Genomic DNA, 12128 nt, shown 5'->3' with positions numbered 1-12128 from the left:
TAGTAAGGGTCAAACTTCATCTTGTATGAGAGTGCATTGTGAACATTGCTTCTACTAACATAGCAATCATAATTCTTCCCACTTGTATTTAGTCTTCGAACCATTAAGACATCTAGTTGGTCAATTGTAAGTGGTAAATATTTTGTAATTGTTTGAATATCTTGGGAAAAGCTTATTGTGTGGCCACTATATTTGTATTGCCCACCATGAGCATGGGTTACTTGCAAGATGGGAGTAACATGTGCAATAAGCATCTCCTCTACCTGGGTGAGAACTCTTAACATAGTTGGTTGCTCAAAGGGGTCCATGTTGTTGGCTTTTGAGAAGCGATGTATTCTCGTTTCAGAAAAACATCTCTTACAAGTTATAACTCCATTTGATGTACACACATTCATACCGGGGCAGCACTCCTTACAAGTAGTACATGTTTTTAGTTGTGAGAGGGTATCTATCCTAGTTCTAAATCTGTGAGTTGCATCTATATATTTAGAGGAAAACTGGAAATCAATGTGGTTCATTGATTGTTGACAAGGAGGGATTTTCTCATTAGGATTTGGTGGTGCATTCATGGAAGGTTGTGGTGTAGGAGAATCTGTAGAATCATGCAGGTGGCAGGGGAATGTTTGGTTCAATGTTGACTGCAAATGTTGGTAGCGTTGAATGCAACGACATGCTCTAATTTCTTCTCTATGTTGGCCATAGTATACACGACTTCTCTTGTGTGATTGCATAGCAACACTATTACTATAGATGGGCTATCTATCTTGATCAGGAACAACGAGAGCCACATCTTGAATTGTATAGTAAGAAGAAAAATGCATTTCTATCACCATCATAAAATTACAAAAGCAAGGAACTGCAAGAATAATAACAATAATATCAAAAGAGTAACCACACTTCAACAGAAGTTGTATAGGTGGAAAAAAAATGTTGAAGAGTAAGAGTAGTAGTTGTGTTGAACCTCCTTTTACAAATGTTAAATTAGCCTAAGTAAAGGGTTGATTATTGTTATAGAACATATTTTGTATTACCAAATGTAAAACATATTAGATAATAATGAAGTTGCAAATAGAAATTAAACATTGGGTACAAGTATAACAAAGAGTACATAATTTGTAGAGAAAAGTAAGTCATTGAAAGACATTAAATAATAGATATAATAAGAAAAACATAAACTATAAATGTTTTCTAGCAAAAGGTTAAAGGACAAGTTTGAAGGGGTCTTGAAACCCTATTGATGAGTATACATTATTGGGGATACTAGTCAATACAACAAAGAGGGGGTGATAAGCATAGAGAATGGATAGTAAGGAGAACAACAAAATTTGTGATTCATATAAAATATACTTATACGAAAAAGATGTCATTTTCATGTATGGATAGTAGTTTTTAAAAAAGGGAAGTCATGTGTGTTCATGTGTGGTGTATTATCTTTTAAGTTGTAAGCATAGGGGCTATAATTCCATCAAAGAGTGAGGTGCACTCACTTATGAAGTCCAACCTAGCAACTTCCAGGATTGTTGAGTTCATACGCAACTCATCATTATATGGTTCCATTTTTCTTGTAATTGTGAATAAAAATTGGTTGTATTAAGTAGTTCGTATAGCAAACTCTGCATGGTCAAGTTCATTATTATCAAACTGTAGCATATAGACTTCTTTTGCAGGCATACAAAAGAGTTTAGTTATAGTTTCATTGAAAGAAGTTTCCCATAATGATCCAGTATGGTCTTCAATCTTGACTTGAAGTACATATCTATAATCACAATCTAAAAAGGTGGTTAGACACTTTGGGCAATACCACTTGCAATCACTATTTTTTTCAACCCTTTTCTTGCATTGCTTTTTTGCTATGACAAGGGGACAAGCTGGATAACAAAATTTCTTCCTTACGACAAAAACAAGAGTTGCTTTAACAGTGTATTGGAGAGGTTTTGAGGAAGTTGGACATTCCTCTTCAATCTTGGTAATGGTTTTTCGTGCTAAAATCAGAGGCAAATCTAGTAGGGTGGGCATTGTTGCAAGAAACGCATGCCCATGTTCAGAAAACCAAGACTGTAGTTGGTTCGCTTCATCAATATCAAGATTTACAAGTATCTGTGAAGTGGCAAGTGTGCTTACGACCCTACCATTGTATTTTGCCAAACAACCATCTTTTATAACAAGCACAGTTGACTTCTGTAGATGATACATTTCTTGTAATTGTGCACCTTCTTTCATAGTTGCATGTCCCCACAAAGTTACATTGATAGTGGACGTAGAAACATCAACCATCTTGAGACTCCTTCTTACAACCTCAGTTCCATCTCGCCTTCTTATTGTAGAGGCAAGATCCACACAAATGACAATTCCAATGAGATCAAGAGTAGAATTGATATTCATATTCATAATCTTTGCAATGGTTGTAAAAGTGTATCAAAGTGTTGGAATTAAGAGGTCATTGTCACATAGTGAAAGTGTTGAATCCTTTGTTAAGGTGATTTCAAAATCATTGTTCAATTTATTGTAGAACTTGTTTGTAGATTTTATGGTACCACCAGACAATGTGTAGACACTCCCAACCTGGACTTTAGCAAAGTGGAGGTCTGCAACATCATTGAAGCAAGTTATTCGGACTTCAGTCCTTTCAGTATCAATAATGTCAAAACTAAACATATGACCATTCCCATTCTTTGAGTTGAATTGGTATTTTTCCTTTTTCATGGTCACATGACCTTTAATAGTCCACATTGTTTGATATGGGTTCAAACTTCTAAATGGAGTGATTGTTAAAGTGTGACATTTTTTCTATAGACATTCATCGAGGCCAAACATCAATTTAGTATGAGTCATATGCGCTAAAGTTCCTATCTGATCAACATTTTTTCCTGTGCTCAATGGACTAACAAAGGAGTGGTTTATAGTTTTCCCTGGCTCTTTGAACAAGAAGATGGGAACACCAATGATATCATGTTTTGTGCACAAAACCTCTAAGTCAAAGATTACAATCCACCTAAAAAGGTAGGTAAAATAATAATATTAGTAAGGGTACATATTTGCATAATAAAACATGAAGGGATTCATTAAATAGAAGTGGAGTGGAAGTGGAGTTACCTCAACTCACAAATGGTGGGAATAGAATAGTGGGTGACATGTATTATAGAACCTTTTTGGATTTCCTCTGAAAGTATAAGATCATTAAATTTCCTTGGCAAGGTTTCTTTTTGTAGGTGAAGGCCATCAGAGAGCTCTAACTTGTATCTATTTTTTGCTTGAGTTCCTTGTCCAAACGGTGCAATGCCAAATACTTGGAGATGCAGTTGCAACTGATTGTTTTCATTGTTGATAAGTTTGATAGCATCTTCCATAAGAGTTTGAGACATCATTTGGGGAGATTGAATTTTCCCTATAAACTGAGACAGATAACAATCATTATCTTGTTCAAATTTACAAACATAGTAGTCAGAACAAGTGGTCGACTTAGAGGAGCATGTGGTTGTCAATGTCATAAAAGGCTACATTACATTAGTAGGGTTGGACCTAAGCATTATAGTATGGTACCACTTTGTATGGGAACATAGTGGTCATAGTATAATAAGAGTAGTTATAGGTGACTTTGATATGGTTGAAAGAATGCTTATGGTGAAGTGTAGGAGGGAAATGAATTAGTAACTATAGTGGACTCCCACTATGAATTTAAGCGAAATAAAATGGAAGGTAACATCAAATTAACTCTATGCTAAAATAATGCATACTCGGTTATTATTACTTATATAGAAAAACATGTACATGTGCAAAAGGAATATAGGTAAGAAGGCATACTAGGAATGTGCAATCCAAAAGTAATTTCTTCAGATACACATTTTTTTGTTGCCAAGCGTTTTCCTGGATGAGAAGTAATGTTTTCCATAAGTGGTTAGTATGATCGAAAAGAATAGTTGGTTTTCAGAAATGGTAGAATATCATTTATTGATGTTAGTATATATAACTACTTAGGAACATGATATTAATTTATAATAAAGAGATAGTTCTAATCGTATCTATTGACTTTATTTTCAAACCAAAACATATATGTGTGGCAATTGTCTAAACATGAGAGGACATACAAGGAAACGATACACCAAAATTGCTTTGGTGAAGCCCAAGTTTGTCGAATAAAGTGTGAGAATAGATTGAAAAGAGTGCTCAAACTTGTATTCTAAAGTGTGTAAACATAAACATACGACAAAAGTGTGCAAAGATGCATGAAGATGTGACAGACATAATAGCATATAAAACATTGTGCCATGAAAAAAAATCATTATAGTTAAATATATATGAGCTATTTCGTAGATATTGTAGCTCATTTATAATATCAAACAAATGTGGCATCTCTTTAAGAAAAGTAAACTATGTAAGGGTAAAGGAAGAAGAAAAGTGAATAGTTGTTGGAGATATATGTAATGCATAGTTGTATTCAAAATAGAACCAAGTGTGTATAAATTAAACTTCAATCAACATACGACATAATAGAGGAGGAACATAAGGTCGACTCGTGTATTACAATAATAGGAGAAGTATCAAAAAACCCCTTTTTTTGGAGAGTTGTAATAGAGTAACCACTAATAATCACCAAAAAGGGATAACACAAGTGAAGCATGCTTTATGGATGGTTAAGATAGTCTTAAAAAGCACAACAAATAATAGGTGCATTCCCTTGTCAGTAATACTCGTTAGCATGAATCTCCCTTAGATAATTGCAATAATGATAGTAATCAAGTTGTTGTAAATTGATTTCTTGCAAAACTTCCTCAACCCTAATGATCTCAAATTCTTGAACATCACATGTATGTATGCTTGCCACTTTCATTTGTGCATATAGTTGAGCACAATTTTGAGAAGCACAATTCGCAAGACTTTGTATTTCAATTTGGGGATACCCATTCCAATTGATAGACCCATGAGACCCCATATATGGTTGTGGAGTATTGACCTCTGATGTACTGTTCAAGATGTCTATTATGTGGTGAGGTTGGGGAGGATTAGCCATGACCTAAAAACCAAAACAAATGTTAAATATAAAAAAGAGAACCAATAGGAACATTGATAGTATTGAATGGAAATTAATTTTATCCATATATTATAACTAATTTGCATGAGTATCCTTTTTAATGAAAAATAAGTGTAAATGCATGAATGAATGCTATTCTAAAGAGTTGGGTTGTAATGTATAAGTATTGAAATTAATAGTTTGAGTCCCCTATTTGTGGTTGGTGAGCAAAAAACATGTACATAAAAGGAAAATGGTTAAGAATTAAACCAAATGCTTTACAGTGGAAATATTTGAACAAGATTTTAAATTTATCAAAATAACTTGAACTAATTTATCAAAAACTCAAACTATAACAATTTGCAAACAAACACAAACCCCAAGCTGCATCCATAAACAAAGAAAAATAAAAATTGGATCAGATTTGGTCCAAATCTTTCATTCATACGAAAAATAAAATAGTATATATAAAATATGTATGTATTTATCTATTACGTACATGGCTAAAAAAAATAGAAGTTAAGAATGCCATAAACCAAAACACATGGTAAACAAAACCAACAATTACAAATGTTAAATTTTGAAGCATAACATTGTAATTTAAATTTCGCAGCTCAAAATTATAACAAGTAGAACTTCCTTCTTTGAATGTATCATAGTTAAAATCATCTTACTATATTAAAATATCAGAAAATGAAAAGGTGTAGTAGTGTTTCATAATAGTTTGTTGGCTGCTTGACATAAAAACATTTTTGTAACATATAATTAAAAACTTAATTTATAATAACATAAGTATTTGTACTTAAAAATAATAAAATATATTTTCTAACCGAAAGTTTAATAATATAAAATAATAAAATATTCAGAAATAGCTAAAAAACTATTAATAAATTTATATGATAAATTCTATTAGTATAAACATTTTTCTATAAAATATTTTAATAACATAAATTATATAATGTAATTACTATCAATATAATTATTTTTTAAATATTCAAATATAACTATGATTCAAACATAGGCAACTAATTAGAATTTTAGAATCCACTTTTGCCATCGATATAACTATATTCAAATATAACTATGGATTTTGCTACCCATTGAATTGGAAGAAAATGTATCTAGTTTTAGAGAAGATTGTAGCTATTTAGAATTTAACTATTGTTTATTTATTTACTGGGGAAATGCATACATATTTTAGAAAATACAGGCATGTTTATTTTTGAATGGGAAAACGCATAATTAATCTTTTTTTTTTGGAAATATGTGTTCAATAAGATATAAAAGATGGTTCCATATTTATTTGTTAAACATGAAATGTTTTAGTACTCCAACAATCAACATGATTCAACATTCAATTAAACAATCTGTACTTAATCTGCAAGCAAAAATAGTAGAGAATTGTCATATTTTAACTGCCAAAATCATCAAATTATCTATGGATTTTACTGGATTTTAGTGTGTAAATCCTACTTGTTGGAAAAAATAAACCTCTGAAGTAACAAGATGACAGCCTTCAAAAGGGACAATCACATACACTAGATGCCTAAGAAAAAAAACAAATGCTACCAATAATAAACTGTGAAATTTTTCCTACTACCATAATAGCTATTGCCATGATTTGGCCCATTGATGTTTTAGTTGCTTCATAATTGCTGTCATGACAGAGTTCCTGAAGTGGTGAATAAAAGATTCAAAAAAAATGTAGAATTTATCTTAAATCTTGGAACTCATCTAATCAGTCTTTTAGTCTAGTACATATAGCTTGATAGGTCTAAAACTAAGGAATAATAGAATTATATGTTATCTTTATTTGGATGGCCAATACTATAACAAAAGGAACTAAAACTTCTTAAATTATAACGTGATATTTGTACCCCCTCCAACACACCAATATATGATCTAACTGAGCTTAAAATTTTCGTGGGTTCCCTTTTGTATGAATGTGAGTGAAACAGACAGCTTGTGTTAGACATACTACACACCAAAAAGGTACTGTACACGAGAGCCCACATAACAACCAATACCTTCTGAAAATACTACATACAGACAGGCACAAAATTTGTAAAAGATGTTACAGCAGTAATGTATGGGCTCTGGAAACTTCTCTAAGCAACAGTTTGTGTATAAACGTGACCATTCGAATGACTAAAGAACCCAACAAGGATTTAGTTGAAAAACCAACCAAAAATAGAAAGGTCTGAGATCTTCAATTGTAATTGTTGTAAATGTGAATCAAAATGCAGAGTAACCCAACTGTAAACAGAGTAGCGATTAGAAAATTAGTCTGGTAAACGACAGATTCATAATACCCACAATTGTAAATGACCATATTTAAGAACCTGTCTATTGAGGTCGGTAATGAGACAAGAACTCGAATACACTTAGCAAATCATTGTTTCCCTATTTTTAATATGATAAAATGGGATAATAATGAGATTATTGGTTCACAATTGCTAATACATCCAAAATAAAGAGATCCCAAAAAAGGTAATGATGTAGTTTATTAAGAGGATATACAAAGGCCCAGGATGATTCATGGATTTGTTTTTTCAATAACAAAGACTACAAAGTCAAAACGATTGTTGAGTGCCCACATTAATCCCTCAATGTGAATTAGGTAGGTCCGGGGGTCATATTAGAGCCTAGTAAGATTACTGTATGAAAAATTACATACTATAAAACTTGAAAGCTTGCCAAATGAAGGAGGAAGTTGATAAAAAAAATTGATTATTATCGAGATATATAGATCTTAACAAACTTATGTTATCTAATTCAACTGTTATCTTCCAAAACAAGCTATTCCAACTCAGATTTAAAGCAATCTGCAATCTGCAAAAGTATTTTTCAATCTAAAAATTTGACAAAAACATAAAACTGAAATAGAAAATTATAAATGTCAACCTGAAGCTGCAAATTCTGGCAGAAGTCTTCTACAATAATCCCATGCCTGATAGTGGATACTGGAAATATGAAAAAAGTTTCACTATTTAAAGACACCATGGCAGCGCTAACACTTGAGTATAGTATTTAACTCTCATAAATGATAGTAAAGAGATATCACACCAAGTCATAAAAATAGGATTATTGTAATTACTCTGTTATGTGATGATCCATCCTAATGTGATGGGCTCTGTTACGTGATGATCCATCCTAACGTGATGGGAGCAATCCAATCAATTTTGTATCCATGTTTAGATTTCAATACAACTTACTTAAGAAATAAATTGGATGGCCTATATGCATCTAACTTATATAAAGTTTAGATATCCATATTAAGAAACAGTCGTGCTAATATATGGGTGAATATTAGATGCAACAGTTAATGATATTCCCGGCTTTCCATAACATGGAGCCTGTGATAGTGCTGTAAATAACTCATGATGCCCATAAATGAGATCGAGCTCATGATTTGAGCAAATTTTTGACCACTGGCAGTCATATCACTAGATTAGGTTCAATGATTTCTATGATGGCCTGAATTAGCATTTACTTTCCCACCTATACATTTACTCTGACATGAGTTGAAATCCTGGGTTGCTAGCATAGGAGGAAATTTTTTTAATACTGTCTAAAAAACTATTAACCGCCTCCATATTTTCGGCGTGAGACAAATCACAATTATAGGCAATCCCAATGGGAAAGCCTATCGGCTATATATATATATATATATAGAAAGCCGAGAGATATCAAGGTTTTAATTTTTTAATATGAGTATTTCTTTGTGTAAATTAAAGCCTCCATATATCTCATATTTCTCTATATATATTATATAAATATATAATATGTATATAGCTAGTAGCATTTGGAGGGGATCTTAAAAGAATAGGATTCTAATATTATTATATAATATAATATTACTACATAAATTTTCTAATACGAACTTGTATAGTTCTATAATGTAAAAAAAATTACCAATTTTTTAATTTGATAAATAGGTCTAATTTAATGTAGGTTCGGGGTTGTAGTTGTTCAGTATAATACTAAAAAATGTGAACGCTTTTGAGTAGGTTTAGAGTTTGAGTGTATTAAGGTTTATAGTTAGGGTTAAAATTAGTTTACTGATCAAAAAAATAAAATTAGTTTAGTGTTAAGGATATGATTTTTAGTTGATTTAGTATTATGATTGGGATTCATTATCATTTATAGGTTTATTAGGTTTAAAGTTATGATTCAATTTGGGTCCACATTTAATCACTAATAGGGTGCACTTTTTGTTAGGGTTATTATGTAATGAATTAATGAAAGGTTTAACATTAAATTGTATTCAAGGTTATTTGTGGTTAGAGTTTAGTTTGGTTTATTCCCCCCCCCCCCTCTCTCTCTCTCTCTCTCTCTCTCTCACACACACACACACACACACACACACACACACACACACACACACACACACACGTGTGTGTGTGTGTGTGTGTGTGTAATTGAACTTTATAGGATCATATAAAGAATAAACATTAGTTTTTAGACTAAAAAATTTAACCTAATTGAATGTATGGGTTAGCACTCAAAATGGATTTTTAGTCAATTGGGGTTAGCGATAGTGTTAATTTTGGTTTTGTATTATCATTTATTTTGGTTAAATAGAAAACCTATTGTTCAATTATTTAAAAAAAGTGAAATAGAATCTAGGTGTTGACATCACATTCAAAATTATATCAAATACTAATTTATTTATTTTATCGGTAAACTGTTGTAGCATTGAATTATTTTATTAATAAATTTAAATTACAAGTACATTATATCCACCATTCCGATGGGCACTGGTAGGAAAGAAAGGGGGAAGAAAACCTCCAGTCTTGCCCGGGACTGAAGTCCTATATTAAACATGGATAAAAGGGGCATACCCCAGTTTACATCAAATAAGATTTAAATAGAATAGTGTCAAATCCTTCTGGAAAATCTCAAAATGCTCTATAATAATAATTGTTGAGTCCCTGTACAGAGAGCACCACAAATAGCCAGCAAATGTTAAGTTTAGTATAACATCATTAAACAATGTCAATATTTGAAATCCAAGGGAGCCAACTCCAAGAAATAGCAGATATCAACGATATTTTCATTTTTAAAGTTTTGGGTTTAAGTTTATTAATGTTAATGTGCCTAGACCGTGGGATGAATCAACCACAAGCACATTGCTTATCTTTTAATAATATGTGATAACCAAAAAATAATGTCGAGATCACATGTCATCAAGCTAAAATTGGGGGTGCCTCCAATTCAAAAGCTTGAATCTAAAAATCGAAATGATGCAGTAATTGAGAAAATTGGAAACAAAATTCATAACGCAAGGCTTGCTTTAGCTAAAATACTATCTTCAACAATACTTGTGTCATTATATACAATCCAACTAACTACAACATACTTTCAAAGAGGACAATACAAAAGAGTCATGTATCCTAGTCCTATATTCATTACTAGTTTATATACATGAAAACTATACCGAGGAGGGAATCCATACTATAAACATATACTAATTTAAGTTTCTGGGTCGGTAACTACTACAAAATGACCCATGAACTGTAGAAAATTCTAATTTTTCTCAAAGACCATTATAATTTTTTAGGCCTCAAGTAGAGTACTAGCCTTTGAGCTTGGTCGGAATTCATATGTCGACCTTTCTCTGCTTGATTTATCATAGTTGGGCAGGCAAAATTCAACATCCTCTAGATTGAAGAGATCAACGTCCGCATGTATGCATGCATCAAAAGCCCTAAGGTAGTTAGTGAGCTAGTCCTGACTAGGGTCTTCAATTATACCTCTCCACCTTAATAGGAAATTTATGCTAGCCTCCATTCTTGACCACTCTCTGAAAAACTGGATATTGTCCCTTATGTCCAGACAAGGACGTTGCGGGCTTCTAGCTAGTTCTAGGCTATCCACTTCTAGCTCCATGTATGCCTCAAGGAGAGGGATCTTGAGCCTCACATCTATGTTGGCAACCACTATTTCCAACCCAATTAACCAGCAGGGGTCACAGATGTTATATGTTAACCTGATAATATCCCATTTTTCCACTCCAGCTCTCACTAAGCACCCTACCTAGAGCCCTATGATATCACTATTTGTCCTCCATGAATATTCATAGCTAAAAACCCCTTCTCCCAAAGCCTGACTAATTGCTACTCGACTCATGTTGTCAATAGGTCGTAACAACGTATTCCATCTTTCCTGTTTGATCAGGCCACAGAAAGCCATCGTCCAATTTTCAAAAGCATGGAATAGGAAAATGTTGGTATCCATGGCGGCCCTAGTAAGCAATGTCCAGACTATCACTTAAAAATACCATTTGCAAGCCAGGCTGAACTGAAGTATAAATTCTGAAAATCATGATTAAATAAACAAGGGAGAAAGATCTAGAGACCCTAATAATGATGTTATCATTCTACTAAATGTCGAATCCTCACGGAAACATCATTACTAAGATTGATTAACTCGAGTGAGAGATATCCTCTAAATCAAGTACTAGTATCGATTTATTATTAATGAGTTCTCACATAAGAAGTGAAGTGGCAATGCTTAAAGCCACTTTCTTCTATGATTCATACAATATGATTAAATGATAAAGAATTAACTCCATCTATTCCTAAATTAGCTAAGGTGTCGGCCTCTTTGTTGCCTTCTCTATAAATATGCAAAAGCCTTACTTCGACGAATTTAGCAAGTAATTAGATGATCATTTCAAGTTGAGAGTTTAATAACAAGTTTGGGGTTTTACCTTTTCTAAGGGCATTAATAATGATTGCGAATCCCCTTCAATCATAACCTTTTTAATTTTAAGTTCTAAACATAGTTTAATCCCTTCTTCTACTGCTTCTAGTTCTGCAATATTATTTGATGCCCTTTCCAAAGATTTGGATCTTTTTACTACCCAATTACCTGTATCATCCCTTATTATACATCCTATTCCTGCCTTACTTGGATTTCCTCTTGAAGCCCCATCGAAATTTAATTTCTTCCATCCTAGCATAGGGGGTTCCCATTTACATGTTTTTCTGGCTAGATCGTTTTTCTTTTTATGATTTTGGAGGGGGGGGGGGAGTTAGTAAGAGAGGGCCATAACTTTTTAATCTTTGCATCCCAAATGGAGAAAGTTCCTTCTACTCTAGGTCTCTTCCTAAGG

At 32.7% G+C, this 12128-nt stretch overlaps 1 pseudogene; it reads right to left on the bottom strand.

Moving 5' to 3' along the window:
* Nucleotides 1–1590: 1590 nt before the first annotated feature.
* Nucleotides 1591–2382, bottom strand: LOC149562384 (replication protein A 70 kDa DNA-binding subunit A pseudogene; annotated as a pseudogene).
* Nucleotides 2383–12128: the final 9746 nt, after the last annotated feature.

Source organism: Cupressus sempervirens, chromosome 4 (genome assembly GCF_028749045.1).
Source record: "Cupressus sempervirens isolate cs-2001-9-10 chromosome 4, ASM2874904v1, whole genome shotgun sequence".
NCBI lineage: Eukaryota > Viridiplantae > Streptophyta > Pinopsida > Cupressales > Cupressaceae > Cupressus > Cupressus sempervirens.
This window is presented reverse-complemented; position numbering and strand designations above follow the sequence as displayed.